Source organism: Cryptotermes secundus, unplaced genomic scaffold, assembly GCF_002891405.2.
Source record: "Cryptotermes secundus unplaced genomic scaffold, Csec_1.0 scaffold3092, whole genome shotgun sequence".
In the NCBI taxonomy this organism is placed as follows: domain Eukaryota; kingdom Metazoa; phylum Arthropoda; class Insecta; order Blattodea; family Kalotermitidae; genus Cryptotermes; species Cryptotermes secundus.
In genome coordinates, this window is record NW_019738014.1 from 6,461 (window position 1) to 24,271 (window position 17,811).

Sequence of the window (17,811 nt, forward strand, 5' to 3'; positions counted from 1 at the left end):
ATGAAGTTGCATTTAAGACGGAAGTGAATGAGTGTGAGTCATGCATTAATACAACAGGATGCTGAAGTACAATTCGCATAATGTTTTCAAAAACTTAAGATTTATGCCATAAATATTGTCACGTGTTCTAGTGACTTTATACGCAGGTTTAGCTCTGTGAGTCGATTTACTGGATCTTCACCAGGCGCAACTACACTTAATTATAACGCTTTCAGTCTTACTGTAACTATGAACAATGATAACACTCTAAAGGTTATTGTAACTACACCACATAAGCTAAAGACTTCACTTCTGGCTTCTGCTATTTTCTTTTGACGCCTTCTTCTGACTCTGACTCAGAGTCAGAATTACTTTACGACTGGCGGTTTGCCGCCAATCAGTTCGCCTTGGCGACAAGCCCCTTGAGACTCACGACCATAATTTGTATTTTTCAACTGAACACTTGCGGTTACAGTCCTTATGAAACATCCTCTCTGACGAGAAGATTGGTCTGTCTTTACAGTTGCTGCTGGCCCTCGCCAGCGCAGTCATTCTGAGGTTCGAGTCCAGCGGGGCTCTTCAAGATTACGAGGCAGCGTAGTTGGTTGAGGCACTATGTTAGAAGTCTGAAGGTCGCGGGTTCCATTCCCGATGAGGTCACTGGATTTCTCCATTGATCTTATGCTTCCAGATGTGCTATGGCCCTGGGGTAGACTTAGACTCTTAACAGAAATGAGAACCAGGAATCTTTCTGGGGGGTAAAAGTCGGCCGGCGCGTAAGGCTGATATTTAGAGAAATGCAGCTCAATTTTAATCAAGTTATTTTACCTTTATACAAAATGGCGCAGTCACGCAGAAGAATGAAAAGTAAACGGTCAAGATCGCCTACAAGAATTCATTAATGTAAATCACAACTTAAGAAGGAGTCTTCATGAGCGGAGGGAAATATTTCTGAACACAAGACGATATTTAGAAATAATCTAAACAATTTTCGATAATATAAACGGAGGCAGTGTATCTCTCCGGTGAAATTCTGTCAAACTAGACGGTGTCACATCCCAGAAGAGAATATATTTGAAATATTTTTTAACTTCAATTTTTCATTCCGGTTTCTTCACTCAAAATTTTAGATACTCTACGAAATTTTTCTTTCGGCGAACATTAATCTGTGTTAGTTGTTGATAAAATTACAATATGGATCTCCTGCAGAAAGGAAAAGGACAGAGATATCGCACTTCTAATAAAGTGGAGAATAAATCCACTATTTCATATAAGGAGTGGGAGGGGTTCTATACAATTTATGTGCATTACGAAACGTCACGTTCGAGGGGGACTATTTTATTTTCCCACCCATAGAAACATTGCGACAGGTGCTCATGACGTTGTACTATATTTTCTCTCTCTCATTCGCTTTACAGGACCTAAAGATTTCTGAAAGTGATTGAGAGTGTAAAAGGAAGACGAAAGAAAAGTAGAGTAAATTAAATCGTCAAAAGCTTGTCGACTGCAGGCTCCAACATTTTTGTCACAATCATTGCTATATCAACACAAGTTCTCTCTTTTACTTAATTGTTAAATTGCTGTGAAGTTACGTCAGAAGAAATACAGTTGCTACGTGTTCAGCTCTGAGAGCAACGATAATAACATGGGTTCCGTGCTGAAGCATTACTGTATGAAGACGCATGGAAAATTGGAGACAAACTCCAACTAGTCTAACATCAGCACCTTCACGCTCAAATCGCTAACACCGTAAAACCCTCCGCTGCAAGCTGGATACAAATAACCGGCCTGGATCTGTCAATGGTTATAACACTGAATTGTGGCACGAAGCATGCTCTTATATTACATAAATTTCCAGTCTAACAGATCAGTTTACAATCATCATTGTTACTTCATTCTCTAAAATACTGTCACTTGTAGGGGCGAGTGTCGACGGGGGTAGGATTGGATATTAGATTTAATCGCCACTTGTACACGCGACTCGGAACTACAAGCAATTACAAGGGCACAGTTAATCTCCACAATGTTTACCAGCCTGTATCTTCGTTAGCCGTTCCCTCGTAACGGCTTCTAACAATGGAGATTCTTCAGTTTCTGCGCTCAAATCCTCTCTTCACAGTCTCCCGTATAGAAATAAGCTCTCAAGTCAAAGTCACATTGCGACTGACGGTCAGTAAATCTTGGTGTGGAGCCCCATCTGGGGCTCATGACCAGATATTTGTATTTATTAATATTTCACAGTTACGGTCTTGCTATTGTGGGGCGCCTTCTCTGACGAGAGGACGGCTCTGGCTTTTGTATATGCTGCTGATCCTTGCCAGCGCAGTCTTTTTCGGGCCCGAGTCCCTTGGGACTCGCGACCAGAGTTTACTGTCTCATATTTCAGACTTCCCTTTTCGTCGCCTCCTACGACTCGCAGGGTCACGGTGGAGGTATTCGACCCCGCCTCCACACGGGTGCTCCTATGTAACCCAATATTAAAAATAGATTTCACGCATCTCATATTTTGTTGATTTCAAAGAATGTACATAAAAATAATAGTTGAATTTAAGGGTGTGACTATAGACGGGGTTTGGATTGGCGAATTCGATTTATTGACATACTTGCATACACCACTAGTAACTACAAGTAAGTATGGCGATATCGTTATTCTACACAGTTCACAAATCACCACACCAACTGGTAAGCCTTTCCCAGCATGCTGTGTCTCCAACAACTGTTCTCTAGCAACGGCTTGTAACAATGGAGATTCTTCAGCTTCCACTCAGCTGACCACTCAATTCCAGCTAGTGCCGAGGTCAAGAATACGTGGATCTATACGTCCAGTCCCCCATACTTCTTCGTGGCTTAGAGATTAATTAGTTAACACAAGGGCAACTTTACCTTTTATTCTCTTAGTTAAATTGAATATTTTTATGCCTGAACGGACGCGTATGTCTGTAATTCTTTTCTGATCTATGACATTGTGTCTAGGAACCTCATTTCAGCTGTCTCTAGTTTCTATTAGTCTGGTCTAACATCCAGTTTTCACTTGAATAATTCAGTATAGGTAGAATAGTAAAAGATAATATTTTATCTCAGCCACACGCACTCTCCACAAAATCAGATATCTCTGAACATTATTCGGGCAGGTGTTCAGCTTCATTCTGTACGTCAGGAGTAAATAGAAATGATTCAAACAACTTCAAGATCTAGCCATTTAGCTCCGAGGGAAGCTACCACCATAAACGATTGATCTGGTGGCTTGGTTGATTTCAGTGTGGGTGTGGCCGTGAAGTCCAAGAGAAAAATCACTGACCGATATATCTGTCTAATTCTTGAATAACTGAAATCACGTCAGGTGCAGGGGCTTCGTTCAGAGGCAGTGAAATATAAGACTTCCACGTTATGAATTATCTCTGACTCCTCTCCGTTTCAGGAACTCACGTCAGCAGCTGAATAAGAAATTAAAATTCACCGAGGTACCTGGAAATTCAATCTTTTTCATAACAGAGATCAAAGAAACGTGCTCTTTGTAATCAAACTAGAATACAAACAAATTTTATTTCTCTGAAATGGGATAGGAAAGCGGAAAGAAAAAGGGATAGATGCGATATAGAGCAGAGTGTGGATCCGTGGAGAAAGCGTATATAACAAAACAGAATCAGGGATATAAGATCAGACATTACCCGACTGGACGGTCAAAACAAACCCATGTTGAGGAACAAGGCTGACAACACTACTGCCATCTCTGAGCCGATTGTCTAGAAAATATGGGAACCTCAACATCTCACAACCCTCTGGGCCTCCACGGCCTGTTACAGGGATAGCTTTACTTTACTTTTTTTTTTACTTAGTCTGTATTTAGAANGCACAGGTGAGAAGCGGACAGAATGTAGGTTTTGGTGGGGAAACAAGAAGGAAAGAGACGGAGAAACAAGTGTGGGTGGGAAGATAATATTAAGAAGGATCTCAAACTAATGGGATAGGGGTGGTTTGGATTAGAATCGTCGGGCTCACGATAAAGACCACTGAAGGGCTCTGATTAACAAGGTAATAAACTTTCGGGTTCCATAAAATGCTAGAAATTTCTTGAGTATATTAGCGACTGTCTGTTTCTCAAGAACACAGTTTCATAAAGGCACTTGTCTGTAGTTGGGGTATGCGGTAGCGTAGTTGGTTGAGGCACTATGCTACAAGCGATTATACTGTTACCCACTCAAGTCCTATCATTAGAGAAGGCTCTTCCCGGATCTCTCAGGTCCTCAAACTTATCAATGTCTAATTTCAAATATTTGAAAGCATAACATGTTAGCATCGCTGGGCGACAAGTGAACGAACAGGTATGCAAATCTTTACATTTCGTCACATTTCCTCCATCTTATCTTCCATTCTTTCTGGTGGAAATGTTGAGGTGACAGAATTTCCATCAGCAGATATGTAGAGTGAAAAAAAGGAAACGAAAGAAAGAATATAAAAAAAAGAGAGATGCATGCTCCTTTATTCTCCCCTAAACCCTCAGCCCAACGCAACCCNAAAAAAAAAGCGAGATGCATGCTCCTTTATTCTCCCCTAAACCCTCAGCCCAACGCAACCCCCATTACAAACAGTCGACATTCGATTCGCTTCGGTTCTGACCCAGACAATGGAACCCTCCATTATCCAACTGACAACTTTCAACATTTACTCAGCGTTACGGGATATGATAGACAGCTTCGTCAGATGCTGTGTACACCGCATGCTTCGTGCTACAAAGCTGCCTTTAGATTTTCATAAAACAAAGAATCAGGGTTCGACTCCCTGTAGACGGAAAAATCCTCATTACCACGATACCGAANCGATACCCACTCAAGTCCTATCATTAGAGAAGGCTCTTCCCAGATCTTTCAGGTCCTCAAACTTATCAATGTCTAATTTCAAATATTTGAAAGCATAACATGTTAGCATCGCTGGGCGACAAGTGAACGAACAGGTATGCAAATCTTTACATTTCGTCACATTTCCTCCATCTTATCTTCCATTCTTTCTGGTGGAAATGTTGAGGTGACAGAATTTCCATCAGCAGATATGTAGAGTGAAAAAAAGGAAACGAAAGAAAGAATAAAAAAAAAAGCGAGATGCATGCTCCTTTATTCTCCCCTAAACCCTCAGCCCAACGCAACCCCCATTACAAACAGTCGACATTCGATTCGCTTCGGTTCTGACCCAGACAATGGAACCCTCCATTATCCAACTGACAACTTTCAACATTTACTCAGCGTTACGGGATATGATAGACAGCTTCGTCAGATGCTGTGTACACCGCATGCTTCGTGCTACAAAGCTGCCTTTAGATTTTCATAAAACAAAGAATCAGGGTTCGACTCCCTGTAGACGGAAAAATCCTCATTACCACGATACCGAATGGGTTAGTATATATATAAATCTTTTTACTAGTATTCGGGACATATTCGTTTTGAATTTCAGCCGGGTAACAAAGTGATTAATCCGTCTAAGAAAATTACAAGTTAATACACTGATCAGGCCATGATCATGTCCTTCCAATTCCATTCCAGTTCAATCATCTATCATCTTACCGTTCGCCGCTATATAATGTCACATGTAGGGTGGGTTGTGCGTTACTTATAAGAAGAATCTTAAATTGGATGATTAGATTTATTGACCCCTTATACACAGCACTCGGAACTACAGGAAATCAGCGTTATTGCTTATCGTTAGGATTCTCAGTCTTCACTAGCCGCATCCTAGCAACGGAGTTAGAACACACTCATTGTCATTTCGAATTACATATGCAGTCTTCTTTTCGCAGCCTAATTCCTTTCTTGCCATTATTTTGCAGATGTCAACTCAATTCAATTCCTCTGCTCCCAAGCTCACATCCTACCAGGCTGACGTCTCTAAATTCGACTAACTCCTCCAAGTTCAAGTCACATTGCGACTGACGGTAAGTTAGTCAGTCAGTAAGTGTTGGTGTCGAGCCCCAGCTGGGGCTCATGGCCAGATATTTGTTACTCTTTGGCATTTACGGTCTTGTTTTTGTGGGGCGCCCTCTCTGACGAGAGCACTCTTTTTATAATCACTTTGCACGGACCACGCAGAAAACAGACCCTCAATTGTTGGAAGGTATCTTTAAGCTCCGTTGCATAGTAACGGAAGTTACTCGATTGTTGCTTGCGTATTCGTTGCCTCGGGAATATTTTACTGAGTCGTTACTTAATAATGAACGTCTATTTTGACTTAACTATTCCGATTTTTCAGCGTCATGTCACATTAATCCAGCTTCTGACAGCTTTGCAAAAGCAAGCACAGACCTGCAAAAACAGTCGGAGTTCAAATTGGTGTATCTTGACATCTACCGGGTAGGTTTGAAATAGGCGGTATTCCGGAGTAACCCAGCTGGACGTGGACCAAATTACTGGTAATCGTGATTGATGTTTCCTGCTGTTTTCCTCAGACTCTACAGGTTAATGCCAGGATAATCTCTACAAATAGATAATAGTCCGTTTCTTCTAAGTTTACTCCCTTTTAGCGTTTACTCTATTCGAGGTCGTGTGGATTGAGTTAAAACAGTGTCTTTAAAACTCATTACATAGGGCCTAAGTTGACTATAGATCTTCATACCAACAAGACATATAATTACATTGGTACATAAAGGTAAAAATAGGTAAAGTTGTCCCTGTGTTTAACTAATTAAGCACTACGCCATGAAGGCGCAAGGGGTAGTGGATGTATAGATCCACGTTTTCTTGACCTCTGCACTAGCTGGAGGTGAGTGATCAGCTCATTCCCCTGCTGCTTTACCCCCGGGGAAAGAGCCCCCGGTACTCATTGGATAGAAGGCTGGGTGGGCCCCAGAACCTGTCTGGACGACGTGGAGAAGTGAAAATTCTGAACCTATCGGGACTCGAACTTCAAATTCTCGGTCGTTGAGCCCGTAGGTAGTCGCTATACCTACTGCCGTACCCCGGCTCACTTATATTGATACATACTGAACATTACCCATCTTCTCTTACGTAGTAAAAAACAGACAACCTTTCGGGTGGTTGCTTTTCTTCCGTCATAATGCAAAGTGAAAGGTAATCCTATCCCTGTGTTTAATTACGGACTGCGCCATAATGGAGCACGGGGGAGTGGAGGTGTAGCTTTGCCTCGACACAAGGTGGATATGCGTGGTCACTTTCGTATCCCTGCTGCTTCACCCCGGATAAAGCGACCTGATTGATACCCAACTAACACTAAACTGGAGGGGCCATAAGGGCGGTACGGACGCTGTGGAAAAAAGGTAAACTTCTTGCTCCTACCGGGCATCGAACCCTGGTTCCTCGACCCTTTAATCTATTCACTGTACTGACAGAGCTATCCCTGTTCGGGTGTTATGTAAGTTTTGTAGTCATACATTGTTCTATGCACGATAGAATTGTAGGTCTATGTGATATATGCCACTTTTACACGTCTTAAAATGAAAGCTGTGAAATATGAACAGCTAATGGAAGTAATTCTCTGGAGTCACATCCTCCCTGAAGCTACCGTAAAATTAGAAAAGGTTTCTTTCCCCTAAAATGACACTGCTCGACTCCTTTCACGGCCACGCCTTATTTTTCCAATGGAAGAAAATGTGCATTTCCTTTATTTTAGACAGTACCTCCCGCTAACAAACTCCAGCACAATGGCTCTTAATGAAAAGTAACTTCGTTTTCCAAACTCCAGGAACTTTCAGCTTCATCAGAAATTTATTAAAAGACGAGTACAATAGAAATATATTTCTTCCAGGAAGAGTACTCTCTTCTGAGATGTAATTCCGTAGAATGCGTAAGTTATTTGCTGATGTTTCGGAGGAAAATATTGGTTCCATCTTCAGGGTGGTAGATTAAGCCAAGGACGCTACAAAGAAGAAAGCAAAGTGAAACAGATTCATAATTGTAAGATGAACATAAAGTTATCACTGTACTCATTTAATTAAGCACCTCACCATGAAGACGTAAGGGGAAATGGAGGTATAGCTCCACCTTTCTTAACCTCGGCACTAGATTGAGGTGAGTGATGAGCTTCACACCACGGCCGCTTTCCCTCCGAGAAAAAGGTCATGGTGCCGATTTGGATGAGAGACTGTGTGGGCCCCAGAGCTTATCATGACGTTATGGAGAAAAGGAAAATTTCTTACCGCTGACAGGAATAGAACTCATATTTTTAAGACATCCAGCTCATAACCTAAATGCTATACCGACTGAGCTCTGCACTGGTGAGTGCTGACAACTAGAAGTACGAGTACTCGAGTCGCAGTAAAGTGAAGAGTCAATGGCCGAGACATAGCTCGAGCGGTTAGTCGCTGGCTTCCCACCGCGGCGGCCAGGGTTCGATCCCGGGTCTGGTCAAGTGGGATTTGTGGTGGACAAAATGACACAGAGGCGGGTTTTCTCCGAGAACTTCGGTTTCCCCTGCCAATCTTCATTTCACAAAATTCTCCATCATCATATTCACCCGGGGCAGGTACAATAGGCCAATCAGCGGCCGCCTTGCCGAGTGGACCCAGTTTGACTCCACCCCCCACTTGGCGAAAAGATAGTGAAGAGTCGAGTTTCAGGAAGCCAGCCTGCCGGGACATGACCTTTGAAATCGGAACTGGCAGTTGCAAGATATAGACAAGAAAGGACCTCGGCGGTGCAAAGAAGACTTTATTTGTGATTTTGAAGTTACAGTTAGACGATTATAAATCCGTTGCCAGGATACGACTAGTGAAGACTGAGAATTCTAGTACGGTTGGAACGGTGAACTCTAATGTGTGTAGAATAGCAATAGCGCTGTGTTGCCTGCATTCCCGAGTTCCGTGAATATATCTGGTGCAATAAATCCAATCATTCAATCCAAATCCCGTTTTATATGGCACGCAATCCCCTAACTCGCGACAGTATTCTCAATTACCCTCCATATCTGGAGTCTGCCTTCTCCATCCACAACCTTAGGACGTGCCTGTGACGAGGGACACACTGAAGATGGAATTAAGAATTACGAATTTAATCTTGCCATTAGCTTGTCTTGCTCTATGCAACCGGTTAAGTGAACAAAAATTAGAAAGGCCAGACATGCAATTCCCTTTCGCCTCTCCCGTTGCATTAATGAATGTTTAATGATATTGAAACAAAGCTTGCCAGCCAATTGACTTGCAACTCAGCCAATTACTTCTAATTGACTTAAGCATCTCGCGAGGCTAACGCGCCTGCGCGCAGCTTCTCTCATTCCAGTTCCTTCATGTTTACAGGGCCGCATTTCCTTTAACACAGACCAAGAGAAACCGGTAGTTCCTTCATACCAATTCATTCACAGTTTTCCATTTGCTTATAATATTTCGAAATCGAGTTACAGAAAGTGAAGTTTTATGTGTGAGGCAATTTTTTGTAAATTCCCAATTGTTTTGACGGTAATATAAAGGTAAAACTATCCCTATAACAGGCAATGGAGGCCTATAGTGTTGTGAGACGTTGAGGCGCCCACATCTTCTAGATAATGGGCTCACAGATGGCGGTAAGGTTGTCAGCCTTACGCGCCGGCCTCCCTTTACCCCCAGGAAGATTCCTGATACTCATTTCTGTTAAAGGCTGAGTCGACCCCCAGGGACATGGTGCGGCTGGAAGAATTAGGTAAATTAAAAAAAGAACACCTCATCGGGACTCGATCCCGCGACATTCCGGCTTGTAGTACAGTACCTCAACCAACTACGCTACCGCTTGCCCCTGTTTTGACGGTTCTGATATAATTTCCTGTAAATGAGAAAACTGCCCATTTATGTGTCATAACATTACTTTATGTTCATTTGCTGATAATTTTATTCTTTAAGTTTAAAACTATATTGATACTGACACATATATGGCTGACTGTAGACGGCGTTTGGATTGGTGAATGGATTTATTGACCATTCATGCAGAAGACATGGAAGTCCAAGTAATTACTAAGTCACCGTTAATCCCCACAATTCACAGATCACCACAGCCCCCGCGAAGCCTTTTCCAGCCTGCTGTGTCTTCACCAGCTGTTCCCTGGCAACTGCTTCTAACAGTGAAGATCTTCAGCTTCACACACTCAAGTCCACCCTTCACAGACTCCCGTACAGAACTGATTGGGTCGCCCCAGTTGTCTTCAAGATAACCCCTCGGCACGGACCACGTAGAAACACGCCGTTTCCAACAGTACCTCTATTGTTGCGCGTCGATTCGTTGCTGCGGGAAGGTGTTTACGAGCCGTTGCCCAGAAAAGTCTCTGGTATATTTGCCTATCTCGTGGTCGTTGCATAGTAACGGCTCTACACACTACAGCATAATAGCCGGTATTACAGATATATTAAGAATAATACTGAGTTTTGTAGAGTTCTGTCTTCTAGAACATAATGCCGTGTAGTAAGTTGAAAGTCAACAGACGTTTCGGAGAAATGCGTCTGAATTTTCAAAGTCGAAGAGTAAGCAAAACAAGAAACCAGCAGCAAGCAGACAGCAATCAGAGCCTGCTTCATGCTAGTTTCTAAGTCGAATTATTTTTCAACCCTGAAGATGGGAGCAACATAATACTCCGAAACGTCTGTTGATTTTCGGTGGACTACACGGCGTTAGATCCAAGAAGATGTAATTCGCCATAATTAAGGAAGTGAGAGCCTCTAATCGTAATTAAATTCTCCATTTCGGATTACTTACCAACTGTACATTCCTTTGGTTTATGCAGATATTACCACATTCCGAGGTGCTAAATATTTAAAGCTAATTAATTAAGATTAATCATACCTCAGAATGTATTATTCATATAGAATATATGCATGTTTCTGTAACAGAAATCGCGGTTGAAGCAGTAATCACATATTACTTATAAGGGAGTTCATTTCATTTGAAATACACTACGCAGTGTTTGCTTACGAAGCAAGTGAACTCAGATTTTCACTGAAAATTTTAAGAAATGCAGAGTGTTTGGGCAACATGCGGTCTCTGTTTCTATTCGCACCATCAGAGGGTTGATATGAAGACAGTGAGTTCGTGTTTGCACACAGAGTATAGCACCAAACTTCAAGATCGTGCTTTATGCATAAATAGGCATAAAATTGATTCTCGTGTCACTCATTGCATCAACATCTGATGATGACGGCAAAAACAGTGGCCGAAACGTTGGATACAAACTCCATTTTCACATATCTCGTTGCCCGTGAAGAATTCATTAGCTGAATTTGATATTTAGTTCAGAGATTTCAAGCAAAAAGCACCTTAAACTATATTATTAGGAAATGATACATTCAACATTTAATACCTTAAATATAATTCTAGTCTGTATGGGTGTGAAACTTGGTCTCTGACGTTAAGGGAGGAACACAGACTGAGGGTGTTTGAGAACAGGGTGTTGAGAATATTTGGACCGAAGAGATATGAAGTGACGGGAGGTTGGATAAAACTTCATAATGAGGAGCTTAATAACTTATACTCTTCAAGTATAATTAGAATGATCAGTTCAAGGAGGATGAGGTGAGCAGGGCATATAGCACGAATAGAAGCGAAGAGAAATGCATGTAGGTTATTGGTGGGAAAGCCAGAAGGAAATAGACCACTGGGAAGACCAAAGCGTAGGTGGGTGGACAATATTAAAATGGATCTTAGAGAGATTAGGATGGGATGGTATGGATTGGATTGATCTAGCTCCGGATATGGACCGCTGAAGAGCTCTTGTGAATATGGCAAATGAACCTTCGGGTTACATAAAATGTTGTGAAATTCTTGAGTAGCTGCAGAATTGGCAGCTTCTCCAGAAGGGCTCAGCTCCATGAGTGAGTGAAATGTAATTCTAGATATTTTAATAAATTTCATTAGAACTGGCAATTAGATCTCCTCATGATTATCTTTTACATGTTTATATTTAAGGACCAGAAAATAAGGAGATCCCTTTTTTCTTAGAAGCAGTATTTTAATATAAACCTTGCCATTGCACATAGATGTATGAAGGGACATGTCCTTGCTTTGGGCCACACGGTCACGCTTTCATTTCATAAAATCGTTACGAAAAAAAACTCAGGAAAAGCATTATACACATAGAGGACGTGTTCCACAGAGTCTTCTTTGTCCTCGAAATGCATGCAACGAGCGCAAATATTCACCAAGTTACCGTACATGAATCAGTATGTCTGGCTACGGTGATGGAGTCGAGACGGGCTCAGTGTTTGTAGCACAGACCAGCTTAAGTAAGTGAGAAAACTTGGGTAGCGGCACCAACAGAGGGAGCAGCAAATCTGCATAGTGTGGCCACAGCCATGTATGTAAGTGTGTGTGTGTTGCCAAATGCAACAGCTAGGAGGAGCGTGAAATGAATAATTCACACGCACTCAGCATCCTTTGCTTAACAAACTTCACGCTCTGCACAAGAACATTTTTTTCTTCTAGTCTTGCTAAACCTGCAAACTGCCACACACACTTCCTCAACTTCCTCTCCAGAAGCGCTTCACTCCATTTTCCATACAGTTGTCGCTACCTGTCATTATATACAACAAATTAAATCGGCGTGTCTCTCACCCTCACCCCTCTTTGTTCAGCGGTTGAGGGCACCGCCTGGTTTCACCTTCTCCGTGCCATACAAGTATATAAATTTAATGCTAACATTTGACCCCGTTGGCTTTCTATTAGCAATGAAATAAATTTACAGTACGATCACAAACATATTCATGCTAACGACAACAATAATTTGTGAAGAAGTGTCTGTCTTATTTTACGATGAAATGGATTTCAGAAATGAAATAAATTTTGTAGCATTTGAGGTTCCCACAAATACAGTTACGAAGGGTTATCTCTCATGGGATATAACGCAGTGTACTCCGGTGAAGTCAACTGACGTACATGCCCCCATATTCAGGACTGAAGAATAAGCAAATAAAGAAATAAATATGAATCAGACAGCAAGTCATGCTCGTTTCTTGCTTGGCTTAATTTTTGACCCTGGATATGGACGCGAAATGTTCATCCGAAACGTGAATTAACTTTCACCGGTCCCCACGGTATGTCCCAGAAGACGTTTAGTTTTATTAAGGTTCTGAGAAGTAGAATCGTTGTAGTTTCGTTTAACCTAATCTAGCAATGCGGACCCAAACAAATTCGACCTACCACTTTACTTTAGAATTCCCAAGGGAATTTTTCGAAATCAGTTAAGTCCTGAGCCCTTCTTGAGAAGCCGCCAATTGTGCAGCTACTCGAGGATCTCCCAGCAATTTATGGATCCAGAAGTTTCATTACCGTGTTCACAAGAGCCCTCCACTGGTCCCTATCCTGAGGATTTGTCCAGGTCCGAGGCTTTTTGAACATTTTCATAACAAACCTTTTTTTTTTATGGTGAGGAGTTGCTAGCCCCACGCCCAACACCTAAGCTGGAGGACCACCAATTGTCGGATGTCCGCGACTGCTTATTCACTATATTCTCAGCTTCCCCTCATACCTGGAGGCAGTTTCCTCCACCCGCAACCAGAGGACGCGCCATGCCGTGGTGACAAGGGACCCATCTAACATGGTGCAATGTTTCTCTACTGTTAAAATTGGTGGTATATGAGTAACCATTCTGTTTTAAAGGATAAACTTGCAGACATGAAGACTTCACTTTTCTGACATCCACTTTTACTTCAAAACACTGTGGAAAGAAAGCATGAACCCATCAGAATGTATTCATTTGTTCCCACAGGACATCTGTGTAACCCAGATGTCAGAAATCACGAGTTGATAATGCCAAGAAGCTTCTACAGATGATATAATGAGGGTATCTGTGTAAAATGCGGATGTGATCACGAGTTGTAATGGCTGGATCGGTGCAGAGACACGCTCGGCAGCGCTGTGTGCCATATTGGCTCTGTACCGAGTGGAATAATTGCAAGGGCAAAGCTGTGCGGTGTTCTGTGCGATTATCGCTTCAGGCTTTTATGTGTGGATCCTCCCCAGCGCATTCGTTAAACTGCTCTGAAATTAATTTTCCCTCTGGGAGACAGATTCCGTAACAGTAATAACTATCTTTTTCACGGAATATATTATATAGGAATTCTTGAAGTACAATGAGATACATGTATTTTGCAGCTGATTCATAATATATAATAAGTTCTATATGACTCGTACCCTGAAGATGGCGGTAGTAGTTTATTCCGAAATTTGGAACGTATCAACAAAACTACACGCCAAAACATCCGAAAGCTGTAATATTAATCTAAGAAAAATGGGAAATAGCAACATGGCGGTCACGCGACATATTCTGATGTGATGAAAAAATTCAGTGCGATTTCGCGTATCAGATCAGTTTTTCAAAACGTCATGAACATATCTATTTAGCAGTAACTTAATCAAAACATCTGAACAGAGGCTCAGTTTTTCCTACCTGCAGATATGAGTAATATCTGCTCAGTTCTCGAGTGAGACATAGGCTACACTTGCATACAAGTACATATTTTTTTTTTTAAATTCGCTCAGTGGAGGAGTGGAGTCCAACTGAGTCCACTCGGCATGGCGGTCACTGATTGGCCTATTGTAGCCTGCCCCGGGTGATTATAATGATGGAGAATTTGGTGGAATGAATATTGGCAGGGGAAACCGAAGTACTCGGAGAAAACCCGCCCCAGCGCCACTTTGTCCACCACAAATCCCACTTGACCAGATCCCTGGATCGAACCCGGGCCGCCGGGTTGGGAAGCCAGCGACTAACCGCTTGAGCTATGGCGCGGCCCATGTATATTACTCTGTGAGAATATGTTGGACAGTTAAACGGCATACATTTGCTTCAGGTCACTGCTTACATATAGGCCGCAGACGTGTATGCAATAGTGCACGAAGCGTGGATATAAGCAATATATTTTCCAAAATATGCGGGTAGATGGTTTCACAAGAAGGGGGGGCAGCCAGTGAATTTACTTACAGACTTGTGTTCTAAGCTGCTTACAGCTGCTTTTACTGGTTCCCTTTGACTATTAAGGATAGAAAAATATTTACAAGATATTTTTATTTTTCTTGATAATATTTGGTATATTAGAAGGTAAAGTTGCCTCTGTGCTTAACTAATTAAACCCTACGCCATGAAGACGTATGGGGAAGTGGATGTATAGATCCATATTTTCTTGACCTCGGCACTAGCTGGAGGTGAGTGATCATCTTCACGCCCCGGCCGCTTTGCCACCGGTGTCCAAGGTGCCCATTAGATAGGAGGCTGCGTGGGTCTTAGAGCCGGTCTGAACATCGTGGAGAAAAGAAAATTCTGACCCTACCGGGACTCGAACTCCGACCCTCTCCTATGCTCTGCATTTTATCGCTGTATGAAGTAAAAACTCCCATAAAGAAGGAATAGATGTCATGTCGAAATGTTGGACCTTCAGCGTCAAGTAATTTGCGTTACGAACAGGACAAAAGCAGTGCATATTTTAGCAAAGCAATGATCGGTAGGGAAGTCCACCTCTGAAATTAAATCGGTTATACTATTTCCACAGTTAATCAATCAATTTAAAAGCTTTTTTTTTTTAGTCGATTAGATATTATTCGCCACGGTGGCTATGCCGTTTCCATTGTCATTCATATGTGATGTGGCGATGAATTATACAGTACACAAACTAGGGGTTCCACACGCCACACATTCAATCCATTTACTCTGAAGACCAGATCTGAAAATAGCGTCAAATACGAGTATGTGGACATTATTTCTGCCTTTTCCATCCACCGATTCTTAACAGTATCAATTCCGTTAACTTTCCGTTATGTCCGAAAATTTTCCGTAATAAGCTTCAAAACGTTGTTTATCGCAAACAGAAACTACCAGTTTCTGTTGGAGGCAGGAATTTCAGATCTCGCGGTCTAAGGCATGAATTGTCTTCGCTCGCTCGAACACCGAGATCGTGGGTTCGAATCCAGCTCAAGGCATGGATGTCTGTATTGTGTGCGTTTATTCTGTGTTTGTGATGTTCTCAGTATAAGTAGAGGTCTTACGCCCGGCTAATCCCCCGTCAAAGGTGTCCTACCGACTGTGCACAGGATCAAGAAACTGAAAAAGCGGCCAGGGACCAAAAAAGGGCCGTAGAGCCGTAATAATAATAAGGTAGCATGCACCCTGAATATATTCTTAATGGCTGCTTAAGGATACTTGCTCTTCCACATTTTTGTATCAGGCCCTTTGCACCTGTTTCCCATCACAATTAATCTGGAACTATGGAACGTATAGAAAGTCGGTAGGGCTCCTTGGACGGGGGATCAGCCCTGTCGCAAGGCTGCTAACTACACAGGACAACACAAACACAGAATGAATGCACACAGACATCCATGCCTCGAGTGGGATTCCAACCCACGATCCCAGTGTTTGAACGGGCGAAAATATGACGTAATTCACGCCTTAGACCACGTGGTCACTGTGACAAGTTGCGTAAGAACGGGAAATCCCACAAGAACAAATGAGGTTTTATTTGGGAGGGGGAGGATGCCCAAGAGAGGCTAATCGGTTTTGTTCTGTCTCATGAACCTTTCTATCCCGTTTGTCCTTTCGTCGCTGCTTTCCCTTCATACGACACGGGCCACATAGAAGACGACGTGTCCAACAGTTCTTCTATTGTTGCGTGTGTATTCGTTACCGCGGGAACGTGCTTACCGAACCGTTGCCTAGCAGCAATATGGAATACACATACAAGCATAGACCTGATGGGAGGGACTTATGAAGTGCGCCACTGAGGTGAGCTCAGGTGCCATGATATACATAAAGATTCGTTCAGTAATTCACACGTTGGTTGGGAGGAGATACACAGACAGCATTGTGATTACATAAGCCTGCTTTTATTTTTTCTTCAGAATAAGGAAAGTAGAAAAGCAAAGTTACGACTGTGCGTAACTAATTAAGCACTACTCCATTAAGGCGTATGGGGGAGTGGATGTATAGATCCAAGTATTTTTTATCTCGGCCCTAGCTGGAATTGTGCGATCAGCTTCACGCCTCAAGGAAAGTAGGCTAAAAATTATTAATAGTAAAAAAAAAACTGTGGTTTCAGTCCGCAAGCGAACTATACCGACTGAGCGACCGCCGCTTGTCGGCGAAGCTAGTGCCAACTTTAGCGGATAGAGTGTCGCGTGGTCAGCGCAACGAATCCCCACGGCCGTTAATTTCGGTTTTCTAGACCGGTTATTAATAGTAATGCTAAGAAAATATGCTACATATAAAAAGACTTATGCTGCGTCTATTTATGCTCTTACTGTATATCATTTACATAATGGCAAATTTCAAGGTAATATATGTACAAAGAACATAATATTTTACTGGCTGGGTTTTGCGTTGCGTCAAACTGCTATTTCTTCAAATGAAAGTAGTAGACAAAGTAACAAGGGAAGACGATAGCGGAGGAGTAAGTTCGTAATATGATCCATTGGATCGCTACATTTAAATTTACAAGTGCATAAAACATGATAGGTCCATAACCCCCCCCCCTTCTGTGTAATTCCATCTACAAGGTTTAGCAATAAAATGCATCGAATTGGAGTGGTCGTTTGTCAAAGTTTGGTTGTCCCTTAAATTGTTTTCGTCATTTCGTTTACTTTATCTTCCAACGGGCTTTTATTTGCTAACTTCATACATTTTCAATAATTGGAATTTAGTTTTATTATATCATAACCCAGATAATATCGTGACTTCATTTTTAAAACCAAAGACAACTCTCATCTCGCCTTGCTTATTTCTGGAAAGATATTCGTAAATGTTACAGAAGAAATGTGGCGACTGTCTAGGATATTATGAGCTTGGCTAAATATCTCCGCCAGTTTTGTTTGTTTCTCAGTTGATTTAATGATTCATAGTCAACTGAACGCGGCGAGAGCATGACTTTGTACATTCAGTTGTATAGGATTC